Source organism: Canis aureus, chromosome 8, assembly GCF_053574225.1.
Source record: "Canis aureus isolate CA01 chromosome 8, VMU_Caureus_v.1.0, whole genome shotgun sequence".
In the NCBI taxonomy this organism is placed as follows: domain Eukaryota; kingdom Metazoa; phylum Chordata; class Mammalia; order Carnivora; family Canidae; genus Canis; species Canis aureus.
The window spans coordinates 23,718,680-23,730,035 of NC_135618.1; the positions used below are offsets into that span (position 1 = coordinate 23,718,680).

At 40.0% G+C, this 11,356-nt stretch overlaps 1 protein-coding gene across 5 annotated transcripts in view; it reads left to right on the forward strand.

The window, feature by feature from the left end:
* The window catches only part of LOC144318503 (uncharacterized), a 156,882-nt gene extending 150,805 nt beyond the window's left edge, over positions 1-6,077 (forward strand). For 3 of the 5 annotated variants that reach the window (XR_013384451.1, XR_013384450.1, XR_013384452.1), the window contains 3 exons: positions 850-1,043; positions 1,603-1,708; positions 3,328-6,077. The gene's annotated coding sequence lies outside the window, so the exon portion shown is untranslated. Of the gene's footprint in view, positions 1-587; positions 684-849; positions 1,044-1,602; positions 1,820-3,327 lie in introns of those variants that run through there. The other 2 variants (XR_013384453.1, XR_013384445.1) reach the window with 2 other exon arrangements.
* The last annotated feature ends 5,279 nt before the right edge of the window (positions 6,078-11,356 follow it).

Consider the following 11,356-nt stretch of genomic DNA (forward strand, 5'->3'; position numbering starts at 1 on the left):
GACAAGTGCCACCCGCTGAAATTGTTCGGGGAGAAGCCTATGGCCCCGCCAGACTGTGGGGCTGCTTGTGAAGTCACGGACCCACTGAGGCAATGTCACTCCCAGCTTGTCATTCTTTACCCAGAGAGTAAAGCGTGTCTGGAGCTGCTAGAACTGGAGGGGATGGGTGTCTCTCTTTGTTCCAATGGTTTAAAATAAACCAAGAGTAATAATCTGGGGAAGATTCTTTAAAAAATAAAAGCAAGAAAGAAAAGGGAAGGAAAGAAGAAAAAAGTCAGGAGGAGGCTAAAAAAAGCGGACCCAGGCCTTCCACCCTTGCTGCATCCGATGGGCTCTGTCATTATCCCGTCTTGTGTACTGGGGTTCTTATTCTGAATATGATTTTGATTGAAAAAAGGAGTCTACAACCAAGGGGAACAAATTAAAAACCATTCGTCTCGTTCAATCTCTTCATTACACAGATGAGTAAAATGTGGTCTAAGCAGGTTTGAATAGCTAGGGAATATTGGAAATACCGCATATTGTCTTCTTTTGGGGGGAATTAGGAAAACACGTTGTGGGTTATTAACGATGACCTACTGTGACTGAGCTACGTTAAGGTTAGGTACAACCTATATCCGTACAGTCTTTTCAGAAAATGTTGCTCCCATCCCATGGCAGGAGTGCTCAATTCCCTCGTGCGGGTGAGAAAAATTTCTTGGGAATAATAATATCTTCTCCCTTCGAAGTGCTTCCTGTATTGCAAAGTTGCTGCCATATGGTTCCTATAAAGGTTCTGCCAAGATTCCCGTGGTTCTCACAAGAGCTTCTATCTCCTCTGTTCTTTTAATCTCCTGCTGCGGGCGGCAGACATGGGGGAGACAGACGAGCTGCAGAGGGAAGTCGATGAAATGAAATGAAAGCCCTACAACTGTGTTGGTGTCAGTGTAGACGCGCCCCCCCACCCTCGTTTTGCTCGCAGAGGTGGGTGTGAGAACCCATGGGAGCGTCTGGAAGAGATCCTGTGCAAGTCATTCTGCCCAGAGCTGGAGGAGAAGCAAAAGGCAAGTGTCAAGTCTCTGGAAGGCCTGGGGTGGGGGAGTAGGGGTGCAGGGGGCTTGGGGGTGGCCTTCCAAGGGGAAGAAGCTTCCTGGGATTTTTACTTCCTAGAGGAAAGAGAGCGGTGGCTGGAGGCTGGTCTGCATTTGTAAAACAACGTGACAACGTAGGGAAAGACACCACCATTCCTGGTATCTGTTCTGGCAGGCAGAGGAGAACCGGGCTTGGGGCCCATGTGGCGACTGGGGTTTCCTCCTTATAGGATTGCTTGCAGTCCCTTCTGCTTCTTGGTGAGCTGTGTTATGCTTGCTAGGTTGGGTGTGGAGTCATTTGTATACCCGTGTGTGCACTGGGTTGTTTTTTTTTTTTTAATCTTTAATAATAACTTACGTGGATCATCTGTTTCTATTTGGCTATCACTGTTCAAAGGAGGGGAGATGAAAGCAGAATTTGGGTGTCTGCGACTCAATGCAAAAATTAGGCTAAAGCAATAAAATCTCTAGTCCAGGCTCGCTGAGCCCCAATGGGGCTCAGGGTTCCGACCTAATGTCACTTCCTTCCCAGCTGTCCATGACGTGGACTCGGCCAGAGGAGGCTTGCCACACGTGTCGGGGAGCGGAGGGGTGAAGCAAAGGTCGCCAGGGAAGAGCCTGCACGCGGGTCTGTGGGTGTAAGTCCTGCGGGGGATCTGTGCCCACCTTGGCGAGTGGTTTTCACCGCGCTCCTATCCGAGGATCCCGCTCCTGCACCTGCTCGAAGTGTCGTGTCTCTGATGCCGCTGGTGGGCCTGGGGCTTCTGCTGGGTTGGACTGAGAGGGGGAATGGCTCTCCCTCCCCCCTGCCCCCCTCTCCCCTATTTGAATGGCCTCTGCGTGCTTGGAGAGGAGGTAATTAAATACATCCTTGAAGGATCCGGAAAGCAATAACACTCCTCTCCTTGCCTGGTGCTGGGGGAGTGCAATCCCTTAAACCACCAGGTTGGCTTGTCCAATGAGTTATTGTTTTTCAAAATATAGCCTGAACGGCATCCTTTATAATTAAGGCTCCTGGCTTTCAGTTTAAAGTGATATTTGCCAGTAAAAGCCTGCCAAAAAATAAATAAATAAAAGCAGGCTTACCGTTAAATATTGATTTAAGCTTGGAGACTGGCTCCAAATTTTGTTATACCAGTCTTGATCTCCGTGGCCTCTGGGCATCTGTTTCAATTTGGTCAAATTGAAATGGGGAGGGACAGTGCCAGGCTAACAGCAAGGTGATCCAATATAGTAGGATGAGTTGTATTTGATGAAAAAGAGCCAGGCAGAGTCATCTACAGATCCCGGGGACAGGTGAACTGGGCTCAGATAAAATAAGAGCTGATGGGCATCTTAACTCATCCCCTGGGCTGACCTGAGCCAGTGCTGAGTTTTCTGAAATGTAAAAAAGGTGGAGTAATCTTTGGAGGGGGGGAGCAGTATGTGTTGTTTGTTTTGTGTGGTTGTTGTTGTTATTGTTGTTGTTGTTTGTGTTTCTGCATATCCTGCTAAATGCAGGCTTCTCCTCCAACTGGGCATTTTGCTCATGATCCTTTCATGTCACTGGCAGGGACGTTAAAAAAGCCCAAATACAAAACTTTTTCCCGTGAACTGAATTTCTCGCTCCCTAACTGGAGGTTTTCTTCTATCCCGGAAAAAGGGAAGGTCCTCAGAAGAATCTTCTTCTCCGGAATGTATTTACTTGAGACTTGTTATTATCCACCTCCGTCTGTGACAAGAGAAGGCAAACAGGATAGAGGAGGGTTAAAAGTTCCTGAACAAAAGGACTTTTGATGCAACTGAGCTCTATGGGTGCAAAGTGCCCGAGATCCATTCGTTTTGACAACCTCAGTTATCCCGGTGCCTCTCATCATCTGTAAAGTTAACAAGGGCTGATAAGACATGATGAGGCAGGGTACTGGTTTGTATTTCCAGCCTCATAAATATTTCACAATACCATTTTCTTACAATCAGATACATTAGTTTGCCGAGTGTGGATGCTGCTGCATGTTCACTCAGTGGCTGGTGCCTGACAAAAGCTCTGCTTTTAAACCAGCACATCTGGGGCCTCGAGGTGCACACTGCTTGCCACTGTACCTGGCTTTCAAATGCGTGTTCTAATTCGGGTGAGAGAGTTGGTGTTTGACCTCTAGAAACCGCGGCTGTCTACCTTGAAAAATATATTGTTATGCTCTACAGGCAAAAAAAAAAAAAAAAAAAAAAAAAAGAAAAATTCCATCTTAGCCAGGTTCTCCTATTCTTTCTCCTTCTCCAGCCCTGCGATGCCCTTGCGTTTCTTTGTACTTCACACTGTGGACAGTAGAAACAGGAGCCAAGGGGTGAATTTAATTTGGAACAGACCTCTGTCTTGGTGGAACCGCCTCGAACACAGCAACCTGCAGCTTCCTGAGGCCGGGCCTCAGCCGGGGCTCTCACAGGCTCCAGAAACGAAGTCCAGCCTCCACGCGTGTCAGAGCCCACCCAGCTGCCACCACCAGCCACAGTGGTGTGGGCTCCCGAGGCAGCCGGGGAGCGACGCTTCTCTCCCTGATGTAATCAAACTGAGTGCACGGATATCACTTGATTAACAGCTGCAGTATTAATTTCCCTTTTTGGTTGCTTGACTCACAGCGAGAATCATGTCAAGGCAGCAGAGAAGCAATTAAATTGATTTTAATCTTTGTCAGAGAAGATAACATGCCTCTTTCTCTTCTCATTTAAATAATTAAAGTTTCAGTAGGTATTATTTCTGGCTTTAAAGAAATTGGTATCTTAATGTAATAGAATCCTTGTAATTATATACTTAATGGTTCTTAATAAGTTAATCATGGTTTTTCATTTAAAATGTATTTTTTACTTATTAAATTTTTTTGTTATAGTATCTGCTTTTAAGGAGAAGGGGGAGACACAAAGAGCGATAGATATAAAACAGTTCTGTCATTTCTCATTATTAATTCTTTCAACAGCCATCTCCTCCTCCTTTTGTGGTGCGTTGGACTTAAGTTTGAAGCAATATTTTTACATTTCAGTGCATTTAAAAGAAGCCCACTTCTTTTAATGACAACATATTTAATTTTAATGATGATGGAGTTTTTGGCTTCTGTGAAAATTTCCTTATAGAGCCATCCTATGTATTTCAATTGTGTGGAGGCCTTGAAACTTAACATTTCATTAAGGCCTTAGAGAAATGTTGAGAAAATATTGCGAGTGGTTTCGTTCCTCTTTGGTATTCAGTCACACGTTATACAGTTATTTTACTCCTCACTCCAATATTGTGAAATGTCTTGTAAAGAAAATAGGGGTAGAAGTCACAGATCGAGTGGCCCTCCTCATTAGATGCTGCATTTCAGCTGTAATGCATGTGTAGCCCCCAGGATATTGAACATTACACAATTTAACTGTCATCGACCCCCGTCGCTACCACTGGGATGAGTGACTTCTCAAACAGAGGAAGTGTTATCCCAGAGAGATACTAGTTCTCCCTTCAGACCCCCAATCAAGAAATGAATTTTTTTTTTTTTTTCAAAAAAAGGTTTAAAAACCACCTCCTCTTTCAGGATGGTGAATGCTGATCGAGGAGAGAGAGACCATGGGCTCTCGACCAGAAACATCGAGATTAGGGAGATGCAAAGCCAGCATCCTAGAGCTGGCCCCTGTACCCCAAGTTTTGGAGGGATGTAGTCTTCTGTAGAAATTAATTGATAAAGAAGGAGTTCGTCACTTGGTATTTTGAAAGAGAGTTTCTACAAGCTTATATACTATAAATTGCCAAGTGGCACTGCCTCTAGGTGGACAGATTACAAAAGACCCTCTTCCTCCCAGTATGGCCAGCACAGGATAGGCTGGATTCCAGTCCTTACTCTTACCACTCCCCCACTCCCACCAAGCTGGGTGCTTCTCTGTAGTGCACAATCTGCACAACTGTACATGGTTTGAAAACATGTGTAAGCAAGAACTAATAGCTTCTGAAACACACTCTGAAGCAAGGATTGAATAGATCATTGCTTATGGCAAAAAAGGTGAGCAGTATAGACAGACAGAAGTATCACAGAGACTGCAAAAAGAATGCTCTAGACCAGCCCATAGTAGACATTTCTTGGCCAGGCTGATTGAGGATTATCACTGGTTACTTAGGACTTGGAAACTTAGAAACACACTGAATATCCTTTCTAGTTTGTTATAGCATCTGTATATGCATTTCCTGTTATAGAGTGTATTTCAGTCGTTCCTATTTAATCTTGAGGCTGTTAATCCCTATATGACTGTTACATTGAAGATTCCAAAGCTCAGAATATTCAAAACCAGCATTCTTTTGAATGAAAGGATGGTTACACAAACATTGAGACGTGGAAGGGAGTTGGGGGGAAAAGGGAAGGCACATGTCATTCCAGGCAGAAGAAATCAGTTAGGCAAGGGTGTGGAGGTGCATTAAGAGTATATGGATTCTTTTAGGAAGTGTTATTTTGCACCTGATTAAATCTGAGTGTCCCTGGAGATACCGAGCTGATTATGGTACATTCCCTGCCCCGGAGGAGCTAGAAGTATTTTGACATCTACCCTATTTGATCTTCACACAAATTCCATAAATTAAGTAGCAAAGATCTTATCAACTGAAAATCACTGGGGAAGATATTGGAGCCTAAAAAAGTACCCAGCACTTATGGTTACACACCTAATTCTAGGTAAGCTGGGACTGAAACCCAGCCTCCCACTCACCAGGGTGCGTCTTTCAAGTAGATCATTCAACTAGACCTGTCCAGGGTGGGTCTTTCAACTAGAGGGGAATAGCTGTTTCCTCCCTCCTGAGGATAGGCAGCAAACTTTTTCTAAGCATTGTTGTGATTATGATTATGATTATGATTTATCAGGCAGTAAGACAGAAGGAGGAGACTATCATCAGGTCCATTCACTTCTCTTTACTAGTAGTGAAAATTAAAGAAAAAATTCTTGTAAAGGGAGTTAGCAGGAGTAAATGCAGTAAAAAGTATATGTGTGAACAGAATAAAGTTGATTAAAGAGTCTTGAGTATTGCATGTCTTTAAGGCAATATTATTTATTATTATAATAAATAATAATTTATTATTTAAAAAATAAATATTTTTTATTTAAAAATAGAGTTAAAAAATAACTACTGATCATGATGAACCCTGATTCATGTATACAATTGTTGAATCAATATATTGTATAGCTGGATCTAATATAATACTGTATGTTAACTATACTGAAATTAAACTTAAAAATTTAATAAAAAAATGAACTTATCCTGCCAAATGAATCTCTTGCAAACAAACATATACCCCCTTCAAGAACACTGACCACAAGGCATATTTCTAACGGGATACTACCCCTGTTCAGGGGTCTGTCTTATTTACTCTTTTGCCCCTAGTCCCTAGCATAATGTCTGGGCTGCAGAATTCATTCATTCATTTAACAGATATTTATTGAGCACCTACTATATGGCAAATACTACTCTAGGAACTTAGGACAAGCAGTGAACAAAATGGATAACTAATGGATACACCAATAAAGCATTTATTCTGGTGGGATAATTTAATATTTACACAGTATGTCAACAACCAAGATGTATTATGAGGAAAATCAAACAGGGAATGGGGTAACAATTAGATGTGATTCAATTGAGTGTTGGGGGGACCTCTTTGAGGAAGTAATATTTGAAATGATATCTGTATATCAAGATTCAAACGTAAGAAAAAGCTTGATGAGTCTTTGAGATGGAAGGAAGGACAGTGTGGCTTGAACCTGGATGGGAGAAGGGGTGCAGGGATGAATGGGAGGAGTTCAAGGTGGTCATGTCAAAGAGTAGGGTGAGGGAGTTAGGCAATATCAGAAGCTGATTCATGCTTTTGGGGTGTTGGAAACACCATGTGACAAAATTTCTTTAAAACTTCATCAACATTAAAAACGTTTGTGCTCCAAAGGACACCACGAAGAAAGTGAAAAGATAGTCTAATGGGAAAAAATATTGGCAAATCATATATCCCATAAGGGACTTATATCCAGAATATAATAAAGAACTAATCAGAATATATAAAGAACTTGTACAACTCAATAATAAAAAGACAAATAACTCAATTAAAAATTAGGCATTTCTTAATTATGTTTTTTTTTAAGATTTTATTAGAGAGAGAGTGAGAGAGATCACAGAAGGAGAGGAAGAGAGAGAAGCAGACTCACTGCTGAGCAGGGAGCTTGATGCAGGGCTCAATCTAAGGACCCTGGGATCATGACCTAAACTGAAGGCAGATGCTTAAGTGACTGAGCCACCCAGGTGCCCCTCAAAATAGGTATTTCTCCAAGGAAAGTATACAAATGGCCAATAAGCAAGTGAAAAGATGGTTGGCATCATTAATCACCAGAGAAATGCAAATCAGAATCATGAAATAGCCCTTCATATCTACTAGGATGGCTAGAATAAAAAAGTCAGATAATAACAAGTGTTGGCAAGAATGTAGAGAAATCAGGATCCTCATAAGCTTCTGGGAATGTAAATAGGAGCATAAAGTAGTATAGCCATTTTGGAAAACAGTCTGGCAGTTTTTCAAATGATGAAACACAGTTATCATATAGCCTAACAATTTTATTCTTAGGTATATAGCCAAAAGAAATGAAAGCATATGTCCACATAAAAACTTGCACTCAAATGTCTATAGTGGCATTATTTATAATAGCCAAAAGGTAGAAACAACTCAAATGTCCAGTTTGTCCAACTGACATATGAATAAACAAAATGTGGTATATTCATACAATGAATTTTAATTTCACCATAAGAAAGAATGAAGCATTGACATGCTACAACATGGATGAGCCTTGAAATTATGCTAAGTGAAAGAAGACAGTCATGAAAGACCACATAGTATATAATGTATTCGTATTAAATTTCCACAACAGGGAAGTCTGTAGAAACTATAAGTAGATTAGTAGATGCCTAGAGGATGGGAGAATGGGAAGATACAGGAGGGATAACTAAAGGGCACAGGATTTCTTTTTGAGGTGATGAAAATATTCCCAAACTCATTATGGAGATGGCTGCACTTATCTATGAATATACTAAAAACCATTGAATTATGTGCACCTGAAATGAATGAATCATATGGTTTGTGAATTATATCTCAATAAAGCTGTTAAAAAAACCACTAAAACAATAACAAGAAAACAACTCAAAGGCCTAGGGATACACTTCACACTCACTGGGAGTTTCAGGCTTTTTAGATAGAATTTACTAGCGTGGATTAGAATATCTTTGTGCCCAAGGGACAATGATTAATGAAGCTATTCTTAGAATGCAAAGTTTTCCTTTCTAAAATACTGGAAAGGAGCAACACCTTGAACACCACAGGAAACCCATAAATATCTAATTTGCACCACTGCATGATAAAAGCAGCTTGCTTCTTCCACTCATTAGCAACACTCAAAAATATAGTCTAGCTTTTTGCCTGCTAAAAGTATATTTACATTTCCTTTTTGCATCAACTACATAAAGCCGGTTTATTCCCATGGTTTCTCTGCAGCTCTGGTCCACTTAAACTGTGTTTGGAAAGCTGGCAGAGAGAGCGCTGTTTTGGGACAAACACAGTGGTGAAAAGTGCAAGTGTTGTATGAGAAGTCATTTAAATTAATGCATTTGAAATCATGGATTTTTAAATGAATTAAATTTGGAAGCTGTTTCAGTTTTCTAGATGACAGGAAGTCAGCCATTGTATTCTACTGTGAGTAACAAGCTCTTTATCCTGCAGATGATAATTGCTTGCAGAGGCAAATTTTAGGTTCCTTAAGATAGGAAAAATCTTAGTCATCTTTGTACTTTCTACACATCAGTGCTTTTGTACCTAATATGTGTTTAGTAAAATTTTTAATTGAATTTGAATGAATAGATTACTAGGGTTTGAGAATAAGATCAAGAAATTTTTTCAGTGATTGAAACGATTAAAATTTGAACATATGATGGATGCTTTAGCCATATTAGGTCTGACTCAACCTGGGAGCTAGGTTATAAATATAACGCTATTGGAGCCAGGGAGTATCCAACTGCTAATCAGGAAGCTCTGGTAGTGATGGTGCTATTGTAAGTTTGACATAAAAAGAAAATGGAAAGTGAGACTTTCCCTGCAGGTTTTAGCCCAGCCTAGGAAAGTAGGACACTCCATCTGGTAGATACAAGCATTCAGTTCAGTGGACTGAGACTCTCTGTGGCAGAAGAGTTCACCAGGCTTTGCCACAGCCTACATGAGTTATCTAATTTTCTCTTTCACTATGAGACAGAGTTTCCAGGAGTTGGAATAAATGGGGTTGTATATTTGCCAGTCTTAGGAATCAAACTCCTCTCTTCCCTTTCTCTTGCCTCAATGTTGGCCAATAACAAGGGACTTCTCATGTGCAAAGCCTTTTGGCTTCCCTTTGAAAAAAAATTAACGGTGATTCCAATCAGTTTCTCTCTAACCTTTTCTCTTTCATGCCATCTAGCAGACCAGGGCCTCTTTTCTCATCTTCCCTCTATCCATTCAGGTTACATGGATGAGTCTGAAATGTTCAAATCTCCTAAATGCATTTTTAAATGTAGGAGATGTGCTTTGAAATCCTAGGTGTAGGATACTGATGCCATCTTTACCACACATATGGCTCTTAGCACTTTACAGCTCAATTTTCTGCTTAAAAGGGTGCCGCTTTTAAACTAGCAAATACAGCAAGTGACTAATTAGCCAAATTAATGAGGGCTTGTTTACTCGAAGTCCCCAGTGCCCTTGGAACTTGGGATGTTTCATTATTACAATCTGCAAGTGGTTTCCTCCAATTAATTTTTAACATACGGCTCTTGCCTCTTCTCAGTAATATGTAATATCCTAATACTTCAGAGGAGCTTGCAAGCATTAACTCATTATTCCTCATAAGGGACTATTGGAAAACCAAAACAAAAAAGGAATCATAGTGCTTTTTTTGTCAAGACTGCTTTTTGGTATACTTTATTACAAAGTCTATAGGTCTAAAGCAAAATTAGTAAAGGGCAATTATTAAGGCCCATTGTCAGAAAAGGATGGAAAGGAAGAAACATATGTAAATATGAAAGAAATTTCTCTTCGACACAGAATAAATGATAAATAAGCTAAAAATAGTCATTCCTCTTACAGATCCTTGTCTTCTAACTGGAAATAAACTCAAATCTAATTGGGCACGTGAAAGCATGTATTTGGATGCACATTCAAAAGTGATATATGCATCTAGTTACATATAAAGAAAGAAGTGAGATGAACATCTAGAGCACATTCAGAAGTAATCTGTGCATCTAGAGCATTTACAGAAGTGAGGTCTGCATCTAGAACACATTCAGAAGTGAGGTGCGTGAGTGATGTCACAAGAGGAGTGAAGTAGAAAGCTCTAAGAATTGGTCCCTCCACTGAAGCAGCCATTAAACTGGTAAAGTCAGATAGAATCATGTTTTTCAGAACTCCAGAATCTAATAATAATAAAAAACAACAACCGGGGGAGAGCTTAAAGAAGAAAAAGATTGCAAAATTTCAGCATTTAGGGAAATCTCTGTGATATCACTGCTGAGAATGAAACAGATTTTAGGGATCACACATAACAAAGAATACAGTCACTGAAAAAGAAATTGTTTGGAAAAAGTCACTTAACAAATGGATGACTGAAAGCCTTAATAATCAATAATAGCAAACCCTGAAAGGAGAGAAAATATGATTTCCAGAGTTACTACATTGTAATGCCAAAATGTTAACAAAATCTTCAACAAAAATTACAAGGCATACAAAGACACAGGAAAGTATAGCTACTCACAGGAAAAAAATAAATTGACCAAGAACAGCTCTGAGCCAGCTCAGACATTAAACTTACTACACAAAAACTTTACATCTAGACATCTAAGTGAAATTATGGATAAATAACTAAAGGAAACCAGCAAAACAATGAAGAAATAAAGAATATCAGTGAAAACAGAGACATTTTAAAAAGAAATCAAATAGAAAGTCTGAAGCTGAAAAGTACAATAGCTGAAATCAAACATTTTCTAGAGAGATTTAGCAGTAGATCCAACCAGGCAAAGGAAAGAAATAGCAAACTTGAAGATAGGACAATTGAAATTGAGTCTAAGGGCAGGAAGAGAAAAAATAATGGAGAAAAATGACACAACCTAAAGGATTTGTGGGACTCTATCAGCTGTATAAACATATACATTATAGGAATTGCAGAGGATAAAGAGAGAGAGGAAGGGGAAGAAGTAATATTGAAGAAATAATGACTGAGAACTTTCCAAATTAGATGAAATACATGAATCT